At 34.5% G+C, this 13,587-nt stretch overlaps 1 pseudogene across 1 annotated transcript; it reads left to right on the top strand.

The window, feature by feature from the left end:
• Positions 1-12,655: 12,655 nt before the first annotated feature.
• LOC148192466 (uncharacterized) lies at positions 12,656-13,317 on the top strand (annotated as a pseudogene). Its single transcript, XR_015782418.1, has 2 exons — positions 12,656-12,822; positions 12,906-13,317. The product of XR_015782418.1 is annotated as an uncharacterized LOC148192466 (transcript).
• Positions 13,318-13,587: the final 270 nt, after the last annotated feature.

Genomic DNA, 13,587 nt, shown 5'->3' with positions numbered 1-13,587 from the left:
TATATACTGTCTTTTGACCATGCTTCAGCTGAAGGTAACTAGTGTTTTCTTCACAAATGGGACATGCAAAATGACCTTTTACACTATAACCGCTTAAGTTTCCATATGCTGGGAAATCATTTATAGTGCAAAAAAAAATTGCACGCAAACGAAAAGATTCTTAAACATCAAAATTGAACACTTCTACCCCTTCTTCCCACAACATTTTCAAATCATCAATTAAAGGTTTCAAGTAAACATCAATGTCATTTCCAAGTTGTCTAGGATCGGATATCATCATGGACAACATCACATATTTTCTCTTCATGCACAATAATGGAGAAAGATTATATATCATCAACATAACTGGCCATGAACTGTGTTTGCTACTTAAGTTCCCATAAGGATTCATACCATCAGTTGCAAGTGCAAGTCTTTAAGTTTCTTGGATCTGCACCAAATTCTGGAAATGTTTCATCGATCTTCTTCCATTGTGGTGAATCAGTTAGGTGTCGAAGAAGATTATCGCACTTTCTTCCAACAGCGGCCATTTAAGGTTCTTTGCATCTTCTTTAACAGAGAACATACGTTTGAACCTAGATATTATAGGCAAATACCACATCACCTTAGCAGGTGCACCATCATTACCTTCATCACTAGTGTTTTTGTCATTTTTCTTTTTAAAATGGGATAAACTACACGTTGGACAAGACTTTAGTGAAGCAAACTCCTTTATGTACAAAACACAATCATTAGGACAAGCTTGTGTCTTTTGATATTCGAGTCCCATTAGACATAATATTTTCTTGGCCTCGTAATGAAGAATGGGTAGAGTATTATTTTCTGAAAGCATCTCCTTCAACAACTTCAACAACTTTGTGAAACTTTTATTAGTCCATCCATTCCTTGCTTTTACACTAAACAACTTCAAAGTTGCAGACAGATGTGTAAAGTTGGGGCATCCTGGAAACAACGGTTACTCTGAATCATGTTTAAGAGAATCATACAAATTAGCTATTCCAAAATTACCTTCACCAACATCACGTATCATGTCCTCTAAATGATCACTCATCCATTCTTCCACATAATATGTTCCTTGTGACGTGGTAGGATGGTCCAGTACTTCTCCATGCCAAGTCCAAACGGTATAAGTTCTCATTATGCCGAACATGAATAGATGATCACACATATTGTCTAAGTCTTGGAATGTTTGATTAAGACAACGAACATAATGAAAAAAATATGTCTCGTTCACAGACTTAGCATTTTGTTCAATATATTGTAAGAACTCTGAAACACCCTTCTCATATTCTTCATTGATGCGACGATCATTCATCCAGCTTCGATCCATACTATGTTCGTAATATACTTCATCAGTTTCAATTTTTTAACTCTCACAAGGATATGCCCTACCCATTCAGAAAAATTATTTTTCATAATTTGCTAAGACACATGCAAAGAAGTTTAACATCATAAATTTGATAACATTTCGGCAGCATTTCGCATTGTTCTCTGAAATACACGAAATGAGAGTGATCAAGGATGACCACAACCAAATATGCATCCGGAGAACAACACAAATAATCTGAATTGAAATTTTATCAATCGTATCCATAAACTCCAATGTACATGTTATAGCAAATTATGAAAAATAATTTTCCCAAACTGTCCAATCAGACAATTCAAAATTTAACACAAACGATTAAAAGATTAATCGTTTATGTTAAATTTCAAATAGGAACTAAGTTTCACTCAATTAGATACTAATAATCTAACATACCAATCATAACAACACAACAAAACTTTATCACATTCATATTCAAAAGCCAATAACATGCATACGCAAAGGCCAATAACATGCATACACAAAAGTCAATAACATGTATATATCCAAAAGCCAACAACATGCAAATTCGAAAGTTAATAACAGGCATATTCGAAATATCCAAATGCCAAAAACATGCATACCGAAAAGCCAATAACATGCATAGACAAAAACTTTTAAACAAGAATGATAACCTTTTTAACCGATTACAAACGTAGTGGAGGAATTGGAGGAGTGGAAAACGCTGCCCAAAACACAAGTGATAGGCTGTCGTGGAAGCTATCAAATTAATACTACTTTTCAAGGCAACTTCAGTATTGCCAAGTAGTATCCAAGAAAGTAGATAGGACTAAAGTAACCCTGAGTCGTCTCCCTACAAACACGGAATTGCTTTCGAATATCTGACTCTTATGAATGTTATGCAATGCTTATGAATAAAAGTAATGGTTGAAGAATGTTTAAAGAATAAATAAGAAACTTAAAAACGGTTATGATTAAATAGGCTAATTCCACTGCTTTTTCAAGATAGATTCATCATCGGTTATTCACGAATAATTGTTCAATTAATTATGTTTTAAGTTTCAAATTAATTAAAGTACATTCTTAATTAATTTGAGGGCGATCGTGCATTTAACCAAAGTAAATTCTCAATCAAATGCAAAACCTTTCTAGATTATTCACAATAAATTCAACCAAAGTACATTCTCAATCAAATTCTATTGTGTTTAATCGTGTCTATTCTTAAATCTCCTAACCAAGTTAAAAGTTAATCAATCAAAGTAAATTCTCAATTGATTATAGTTGAAATTATTACTACCAACCAAAGTACATTCTCAATTGATAGTAAAAACCATTTAATCATATGAAAGTTCCTAAATTAAATCAAAGTAGATTCTCAATTTAAACCTAGAAACCCTAAAACTCATATAATCAATATGCATGTAGATTCAAACACATTATGATGCAAAGATCTTTGCTTTTAACAAGATAGAGAGATGAAAGACATAGAGAGAACAACTTAAATCAATAATCAAAGTAAACAATTGCATTAACTGAACATAACCTCAGAATCCATCATGGAATTACAGCAGAATAGCCCTAGATGCTTAGCTCTCCATGAATGGAGTTGAATACAATATGAAAGAAAAGTGAGAGGAGTATGAGAGAATGAATTAAGTGAAGTCCCATTTTTCTGCCTCCCTTGGGTCTCTTTATATAGGCTTGATTGGGCTTGGACTCTGAATAGTTTGTTGATAAGATATTTTCTGTTGATATATTATATCTTTCAAATATTCATTAGATTAAATCAGTTTTAAAGAATATTTGATAGATATTAATTCAACTATCTTATATCCTATATCTTCCAAATAACTAAAAGATTTACATAATGATAAAATTATTTGGAAGATATTTTCTGTTGATATTCCCAAATTAAATTCAACAACTGAATTTTATCTTTTAGATTTTCTGACTTTCCAAAATTGCACAAATACCCTAAAATTTCCTCTATTTGCACTTTAGCCCATTCTGAATTTTCCAAATAAAATTTGATTTTGGGCCTTGAATTGCCATTTGGACCAATAAAACTTATATTCTCAGCTGCATAAATAAACATTAGAACATCCAAGAATAATTTTTGCGCTAAAACTCACTTTTTACGTCTCTTTATTTCCCAAACCCAACAATTCCAATAATCACAAATTCACTTAAAATAAACCATTTAAGCACAATTATCCCATCAAAAATTTGAATTTTAAAGCATAAATGTGGGCATAAATATGCACTCATCACACCCCACAGTTATCCTTTTGCACTCCTGGGCAAAATTGATTAATTTCAAGACTTTGTTCTGAGTCATTTTATTCCATATTTGCATTTGGATCAAAAGAATGAGTAGCACTAGACATAGATCAATCATTTAGGCATTACTTTGTCATGGACATGCAAATGGAATCACTTTATTCTTCACACATGAGTTAACCTTTTTGAATTCCCAAGAAAATCAAATATGAAAGACAACACTCAAGTCAACATGTATCTATTTCTCCTCAACTCTCTCAAGTGTTTTTGGTTTGTATTTACACTCAAAATACCCATTTAAGTAGACACTCTTGATATTAACAAGACTCTATCATTCACATACTTCAGAAAACATGCAATTATTGATCATGAGGACTTTTTAAAGGTTGTATTGAGGCCAAGGCAAACGTAGGAAATTTTCTTGGAATTTCTGAGCTTTTGAAATCGATATAGAAAGAGTAATGACACTTGATTTCAAAAACAACTCTATTTCTTGCTCTTTTAAGGAAGATTTTTTTTCTTTTTCTTTTTTTTTCTTTTGAAAACTCCAACTTTTCATCTTCCTTTTTGCTTTTTTAATTGTTATTTTGTGGGTGAGGTACTCACCCACACACTTATTGCTCACTTTACTTCTAACAGAATCCATTACTCCTTCTTCTTTCCTAAGGTAAGGAACACATGATTTTTCTTCTTTTTTTTTTATTTGACAATGACTGAAAACAAGAAAAATAGGCTTAAGGCTTAAAGAGGGTTCCAATGGATTAATGTTAGGACACGTTTATTTGGCCAAGTAGCTAAAACAAGAAATGCCTCAATCATATCAAATCATGCATATTCTCCTTAGTTGCACAACACAGAATCAAGCTAACAATTAGAGTGTCAACAAAACATGGGCAATTCACACAAGAAAAATAGGTATGGCACATGGTGGTCCATCCTTAACATTAGGCTCAAAATTCACACGGTTCAAATTTCTTTCACAAAAGATTTTAATTAAGAAATTCTTAAGTCAACTCAATCAGCAAATCATAGAAGCAATCCACTCATATCAACATGACTCATTTTTTTTCTTGAATTCATGATCATTCGAGTTACTGATTCAAACTCTCAAATCCAATGCAAATATTTATTTAAAAAAAACAAAATAGGGAACAAAATTAATTGTTTCCCCACATCCCCACACTTAAACTATGCATTGTCCTCAATGTATGCCTTATATATAAAATGCAAAGAAAAAGTATGAGGGAACTTACCTCCTTCATGGTGGAAGGAATGCTAGTAGGACTTCATTGGAAAAATCATCCTGGATAGGAATGTTATCTTTTCCCTTTTCAATCCTACTAAGATGGTCAACTACTAAATTATGTGACCCACTTTTGTCTTGAATAGGAGTCAACTTGTCCTTCTCGTTCTTGACCATTGTGATTCCATATTTCTTGGAAACCACATGTATAGGGCCCATCCAAGTGCTGTCAGAATTTGAATATATAAGATCTTTTTGTAGCAACTTGGTGTCCTTCTTCTTTACAACCCCCATCAGTTGAGGATTTAGTCTTCCTTGAGGTTGTCTCACTAGTTTAGCATCCTTCTCCAAAATGGGTGGCTGTACCACAGATGGCAACATCTTACTGCCTAAGGTATTCTTAGCCACCTCAACATCACACTCGGACGCCACAGAGGTATCATCTATTAATATCGCGTCCTCAATATCACCTGCTTTACAGTTTCCTTTTTCGTCCAAAATTAGGGACGACATATTTAAAAAAGAAAAATTGTTTACAACATCACTTGATAAGTCAATACAAAACAAAGAATGATCTTTAATCGGGTGCTTCCCAGCTTCCAACACGTTGAACCGCACCTTCTCGTCTCCTATCTCCATTGTCAATGATCTTGCATGCACATCTATCTTGGTTCGTGTTGTCATCATGAAGGGTCTTCCCAAGATAATAGTTGTTGGATTGATTCCTTCATCATCCTTCATGTCCAAGATATAAAAATCTGCAGGAAAAATTAATTTGTCTACTTGGACAAGGACGTCCTCAAGCACACCTGCAGGGTTAACTGTGCTACGGTTGGCCAGTTGAATGACCACACCAGTAGTCTTAAGAGGTCCCAGAGATAGAGAAGTAAACACTGATAAAGGCATTACATTTATGGAAGCCCCTAAATCTAGCATGGCATTGTCAAACTTTGAATTTCCAATAACACATGGAACAGAAAACATACCTGGATCTTTGCATTTTCGCGGTATTTCAATATGCTTCTTAATCAAGCTTGACACATTCCTTCCCAAATTCACAACCTCATTATCCCTAAAACGCCTTCTATTTGTACAAATTTCTTTCAAAAACGTGGCGTATTTAGGGATTTGTTGAACAGCATCTAGCAAGGGAATATTGATCTCCACCTTTTTGAAAGTATTTAAGATCTCTTGATCTAATTCCTTCATTTTTTTGTTTCTCGGCTTCAACCGATTTGGATATGGAGGAGGTGGAGAATAAGATGAAGAAGAATTTTTAGAAGAAGAGTTAGAAGATACTAACCTGGATTTATCAATGGTAGTCTCAGGTGGTGGTTCACTCGGTCCTCCATTGTCATCAATTTGCGTTCCTTCTTTCTCCTTATCTTCATCCTCTTGGGCTCCTTCAGGGTTTTCTACTTGCTTACCCGCTCTCAAAGTAATAGCACTTACATTTTGCGGGTTGATCACTGTTTGTGCAGACAGTTTGTTTGATTCCTTAGCCTCTAATTTTTAGACCCTCTGAGTCAAATCTACAATTGATTTCTTGATTTCTGAATTTTGCTCATGTATTGTTTTCATGAAATCTTGTAGTGACATTTCAGGTTGAGATTGCTGCCTTTGTTAAGGTGCAACATAAGGTTGCATGTTCTGCTGATACCTATTGGAGGATGAGTCATGATAATTCTGGTATGGTCTATTTCCTCCAATCATGTTTGCAGCAAAAACTTGAGATGGATTTTCCACAGTGGTTTCCACCAAGCTAGGACATTCATCAGTATAATGGTCAGTTGAAATGCAAATTCCACACTTCTTAGCAATTTGTGGAGTTGAGGTTTTGAACAAGCTTGCAATGTGATCGAGTTTTCTTTCTAGCTTATTTAATCTTTCATCTATCTTCTTCCCATCAACTGCACCATTTTCAATTTCATGCACTCCCTTCAGCAAAGTCACTGAATTTTCTCTTGTGTCATACTGTTGATTGTCTACTGCCTTTCGTTTTATTAGATCTATACCATCTTCTGGTGACCTGTCTAAGAAAGATCCTCCGCTTGCAGCATCTGCCCATGACCTATCAGTAGGACTTAAGCCTTCATAAAAGCTTAGAATAAAATCTTCCATTTGGAGTTGAGGGCATGAAGAGCATAGTTTCTTGAATCTTTCCCAATATTCACTAAGATTCTCTCTATCTCTCTGTCTTATATCTTGAATTTCTTTGCGGATAGCTGATAATCTAGATGCAGGAAAATACTTCTCAGGAAAGAGTCTTTCAATAGTTTCCTAATTTTTAATTCGTGCAGAGAGATAATACCACCAATCTTGAGTTGTTCCTTGAAGAGTAAATGGAAAAGCTCTCATTTTAAGGCAATCTATTGTGATCCTAGGAGATCTAAAATTTTCACACAACATGTGAAATTGTCTTAACTGCTTGTGTGGATTCTCCCTTGATAACCCATTGAACTTTGGTAACGCATTTAACAGATCAGGTCTCAACTCCCACTCCTCATTAGGGTATTCAATGTTACTTCGGATAACTGTATTCTGGGAGGTGGCTAACTGTCTGATGGTTCTTTGTGCCATATTGTTTGGGTTAGCATCAGGCAAAGGATTGGATGGTATGTTTGTGATGGGAGATAATGAAGGTGATATGACTTCGGATGTAGGAAGTGTTCCCTCAGTAGAACACCCAAATTTCAATCTTCTCCGCAGCTTACGCAAATTCCTTTCGACTTCCGGGTTAATTTGATAAAATTCTCCTGGGTTAGCTCTGGTCATGCACTACGTAATCTGCTTGAAGTTGTTTCTCTTGACTTCTCTTTTTCTTTTGTTCTTGCTTTAGAGAAAGATTTCAAATAAGAGATAAGAGAGACTTGTTGGATCCACTCCCAGGAAAGAGAGGTGTGTCACAATGGACAACTTAAGTACCAAGTCTTTCCTAGCCAGAGTGTATTAAAACTAGCCTCAAGTATTTCTCAAAAGAAATTCTTAATAAAAACAAGAACAAAGATTTTTCCTAAAACAAGAATGACTAAAGACTACAAAATAACTCAAATTAAATTAAATGTATGTGCGTAAAAAAAATAAAGATAAAATAAAAATAAAAATAAAAATAAAAATAAAAATAAGAATTAAATATTCAAAATACTAACCGTATTCCCCGGCAACGGCGCCAAATTTGATAGGTTGTCGTGGAAGCTATCAAATTAATACTAATTTTCAAGGCAACTTCAGTATTGCCAAGTAGTATCCAAGAAAGTAGATAGGACTAAAGTAACCCTGAGTCGTCTCCCTACGAACACGGAATTGCTTTCGAATATCTGACTCTTATGAATGTTATGCAATGCTTATGAATAAAAGTAATGGTTGAAGAATGTTTAAAGAATAAATAAGAAACTTAAAAACGGTTATGATTAAATAGGTTAATTCCACTGCTTTTTCAAGATAGATTCATCATTGGTTATTCACGAATAATTGTTCAATTAATTATGTTTTAAGTTTCAAATTAATTAAAGTACATTCTTAATTAATTTGAGGGCGATCGTGCATTTAACCAAAGTAAATTCTCAATCAAATGCAAAACCTTTCTAGATTATTCACAATGAATTCAACCAAAGTACATTCTCAATCAAATTCTATTGTGTTTAATCGTGTCTATTCTTAAATCTCCTAACCAAGTTAAAAGTTAATCAATCAAAGTAAATTCTCAATTGATTATAGTTGAAATTATTACTACCAACCAAAGTACATTCTCAATTGATAGTAAAAACCATTTAATCATATGAAAGTTCCTAAATTAAATCAAAGTAGATTCTCAATTTAAACCTAGAAACCCTAAAACTCATATAATCAATATGCATGTAGATTCAAACACATTATGATGCAAAAATCTTTACTTTTAACAAGATAGAGAGATGAAAGACATAGAGAGAACAACTTAAATCAATAATCAAAGTAAACAATTGCATTAACTGAACATAACCTCAGAATCCGTCATGGAATTACAGCAGAATAGCCCTAGATGCTTAGCTCTACATGAATGGAGTTGAATACAAGATGAAAGAAAAGTGAGAGGAGTATGAGAGAATGAATTAAGTGAAGTCCCCTTTTTCTGCCTCCCTTGGGTCTCTTTATATAGGCTTGATTGGGCTTGAACTCTGAATAGTTTGTTGATAAGATATTTTCTGTTGATATATTATATCTTTCAAATATTCATTAGATTAAATCAGTTTTAAAGAATATTTGATAGATATTAATTCAACTATCTTATATCCTATATCTTCCAAATAACTAAAAGATTTACATAATGATAAAATTATTTGGATGATATTTTCTGTTGATATTCCCAAATTAAATTCAACAACTGAATTTTATCTTTTAGATTTTCTGACTTTCCAAAATTGCACAAATACCCTGAAATTTCCTCTATTTGCACTTTAGCCCATTCTGAATTTTCCAAATAAAATTTGATTTTGGGCCTTGAATTGCCATTTGGACCAATAAAACTTACATTCTCAGCTGCACAAATAAACATTAGAACATCCAAGAATAATTTCTGCGCTAAAACTCACTTTTTACGTCTCGTTATTTCCCAAACCCAACAATTCCACTCATCACAAATTCACTTAAAATAAACCATTTAAGCATTATTATCCCATCAAAAATTTGAATTTTAAAGCATAAATGTGGGCATAAATATGCACTCATCAGCAAGAAATCGCCACCCAAGGAAATGAGCAAAACTACACCAAAACACAACGAAAACTCATTTTAATCGGTTCAAATGGAAGATAATTCATCAAAGACTAATTTAAGCGGAGCAAAACGAAGCTTAAACGGTCCAAAAGAGAGAAAATGCACTTGGAAAATCCAAAGCCGAGAGAGAAAAAGCGAGGAGGAAGATGATGAATAGTGTTCGTAACTGCCCCGAGTTCGCGCAAAGTGTAATAAAACACCTTAAACGTCGGGGCCCTCTCCCATCGGACATCTATAGAGACATCAGACGTCTATGTCTATTTAAAATTTAATTTTGGCGGAGGCTATATACATCCGATATCTGAGGCCCGGACGTCTATAGGGACATCAGACGTCCGACATAGGGGCCCAAACGTCTAAAGCAATGGAATAGGAAACTTTTCAACTACCTTGTCAGGTCATTAGGTGTTTGACATAGGGGCTCGAACGTCTATAGGGACCTTAGACGTCCGACAAGGGGGCCCGTACGTCTAAAGCATTGGATCAGGGCAACTTTTCAGCTACCCTGTCAGGTCATTAGGCGTCCGGCATAGGGGCTCGGACGTCTATAGGGACCTTAGACGTCCGACATGGGGGCCCGGATGTCTAAAGCATTAGATCAGGGCAACTTTTCAACTACCCTGTCAGGTTATTAGGCGTCCGACATAGGGGCTCAGACGACTATAGGGACCTCAGACGTCCTACATGGGGTCTCGGATGTCTAAAGTATTGGATCAGGGCAACTTTTCAACTACCTATCAGGTCATTAGGCATTCAATATTTGGGTTGGACATCTATAGAGACATCAGACGTCGGAGACAAGCCAGGTCGGACGTCTACAACATTAACTTATTTACAGAAGTGTCACCGATCATTTTTTACGTGGTATATTCATGGGTCGAACGTCTAAAGGGTGACGTTAAAGACATTTTCTATACTAGTAACTTATATACTTCTTTAAATAGATAAGTTGTTAATATTTAATTGTTGTAAACTTCAATTTTTTGCAGCAATAATTGCCAATAAATTCTTTACCGAAGTAAATTTAGTCATTAGTAAAAAAATGTTTGAGAAATCAAGCCTAGCCTGTTATGTATAATTTTTTACTATTTTTTTCAGATTTTGTATCTATCAATTGAACCATCTAATATTGTATTTTGGTTTAAAAATTCATTTGCACTCAATGAAATGTCTTTTTTATTTCTTGTGGTAAAAAAAAGACTAAAATTCAAACCAAATTCAATGCCTTGTTCCCTTGTGGTAAAAAGACTAAAATCCAAACCATGTGTAACTTATTTATCATATCTTAATTTATTTAGACAATTCATCACTTCATTAAAGATAAGCAATATCTTTATTCAATCCTAATTTTTGTATATAAATTACTAATTTCTCTCTCTATATATTAATAATAGTTTATTAATTTTGCTTCTTAATTTTAATTAAAGTTACATATTTTTAAGAAATTTATATCAACAAAATAACAGTTTTTTACGAATGTAAAGGATCGAGATTTTTTTCAATGCCTAAAAGAAATATTTAGGGATGACAAAAAAAATATGCGGGTACAATTATTCGCGGGTAAAATCTGCGGCAGGTAGTTACTATCCATGGATTATCTGCGGGTAGTAGGTAGCGGGTAGGATATTTATTATCCGCGGGTAGTGGATAGCGGGTATTTTAATACCTGTTTCTAAACGGATCGGGTGTAGATATTATACTATTCGATCTACAGGTACCTGTTACCCCGTAAAAAATAATAATAATAATTTAATTTATATCTTTTAAAATTAAGTTTTCTTTTTATTACTCTTAAAAAAAGGGAAAATATTTCAATTAAAAATTTCGTAACTCTAATTAAAAATATCAATTGCCCAATGGTTGATTTCTCTCATAAACTCTATTCAGAATTTATTTTTCCAATCTCTTCTCTTTTAAATTTTTCGCTAGCAAACTGAAAAGCTTCAAGCTTTTTCTTTATCTCTTCTCGCGCAGACAACTGAGCTTGGGGAAAACGACGATGCAGCGATGGCACGACTTCCATCGACGTTATCCTATTCCCTAATGCCTCGTGAGGGCGCATGACCCTTCTTGTTATTCTCATTCCCTTCGTGTTGGTTCACTGCGCAAGGAGTTAGGTTTCCTCTCCCTTCCCTTTTTCTAGTTCATCTTGTAAAGGGAGGGAGCTTCTATGTTTTGTGGCGACTTCGCAACATAGGGGTTCGATTCTTGCGTTTGGCTCACAATTTTGGGATTGAATTTTCTTTAACTTTTTTTGCAGGTTGTGGTGAAATATTGGAAGTTCTTATTTAGGATTGAAAATTTTGAAATTGAGAATTTAGGGTTGTTGTTTCTCACGATTTAGGGTTAGAGTTCTTGCAATTAGGGTTTTTCTAGCGAGTTTTGAGTTTTTGATCTTCTTTTCTTGTTTGGAAATTTGTGAGATTCTTGGTCTTGCAATATCTTGGGGTTTGAATGCATGTATGAATTTGGAGTTCTATATATGGAATTTTGTTCTTGCAAATTAAAATTAGGTTAAATTTAATTAAAAAATTAAAATTTAATTTATATTATATTATATATATATTGTAATTTAATTTAAATTTTATTTTAAAAATACATAAAATATATAATTTTTTAATTTTTGTAGATATATGCATATATTGACGTATTTTAAAATATTTATAAATATTTTTTAAGCAATAGCGGTAATATGTGAGTTACGGGTTAAATTTTCGTTTGGCTTAATACCTGTTTTTGTCCCTCTTTATAAAGGAAATGTTCAATTTCGTCCTACCTTTTTCAAAAAGTTCAATATGGTCCCACTTTGTGAAAAAAGTGTCCAAGTTAATCCTTTTTGGTCACGGCGTTAAATATTTAACGATCCTGTGCAACGTGGCTGTTTACCTTCATGACGTGGCAGTGAAAGTGTTTTTCATTAAAGTTGACGTGGCAGGAATTAAAAAATTGTGCTCCGGCCCCAATCTCATCTTCTTCCTTCCCCTCCTTACACCCCTCACCGTGAACTTAGCACCACCACCACCGCCACCTTTTTCTCATTCTTCTTCTTCCATTCGATGGCGTTCACTCACTACCTGCTCGCAGTTCCTGTTGAACCCTGCGAATATCCAAAACTTCCCATATCCAACCAACCGTTGTCGATTTCCTCACACTGTTTCAACTCTCCGCCCCAAAACTCACAGCCTCTCACTATTCGCCAGGCTCCGCAGAATCGCTCACAAAGGTAGAATTTTTCATCTTTTTTTTCTCAATGTTGTTTTTTTATTTTTCAAAAATCGCTAATTTCGGCATTTGCTTCCGGTTCAGCCAACGCTAAGCCGCAGGAACCCGAAGTCAGCGTGGCCAGTAAGGCCTTCACGGAATTCAAGCATCTGCTTTTGCCCATTACGGATAGGAATCCCTACCTCTTTGAGGGTACAAGACAAGTGGGTCGCTGTGATGCACTTAGTTTTTTACTTGTTGTTGTGTTTGATGATAAAAATGCAGGTGGGTTGAAGGACTATAATTTGCTAGAGAGGCTTGGTGAAGGGAGCAAGCCAACGGCTATCATTGGTGATGTTGCTGATGACCTTAACTTGGATTTGGTAGTTATTAGCATGGAAGCAATTCATACAAAGCACATAGATGCAAATTTGCTGGCCGAGTTCATTCCTTGTCCTGTCATGCTTTTGCCATTGTAATTTGCATTGTTTTAAGATAGGGAGCGGTTTTTGTTTCATCCCCTCTGTCTTCTCTCATGCAATTTGATATTCCATCGTGTTGTTTAGCATTTGCTACTCCTGTGTCAGGGATGTACATATGTGTGCTAAAGCAAATCTAAGTTTTATGTCTGCAAAGGAATCGTGTTAGAGTTTTCTTCTGGGTTAGTGTTCTCCCATGTTCTCTGTTGAACATGGTTCATAGATATTGCAATTCCACTCCATATGCTTCTGATTTCTGGTTCTGGAAAACATATTCACTTTGGATAAATCTGCTACTTATCAATGGT

Source organism: Vigna umbellata, chromosome 9, assembly GCF_029865625.1.
Source record: "Vigna umbellata cultivar VRB3 chromosome 9, Vumbellata_1.0, whole genome shotgun sequence".
In the NCBI taxonomy this organism is placed as follows: Eukaryota; Viridiplantae; Streptophyta; class Magnoliopsida; order Fabales; family Fabaceae; genus Vigna; species Vigna umbellata.
The sequence above is the reverse complement of the archived record's forward strand: the minus strand, read 5'-3'. Positions and strand labels throughout refer to the sequence as shown.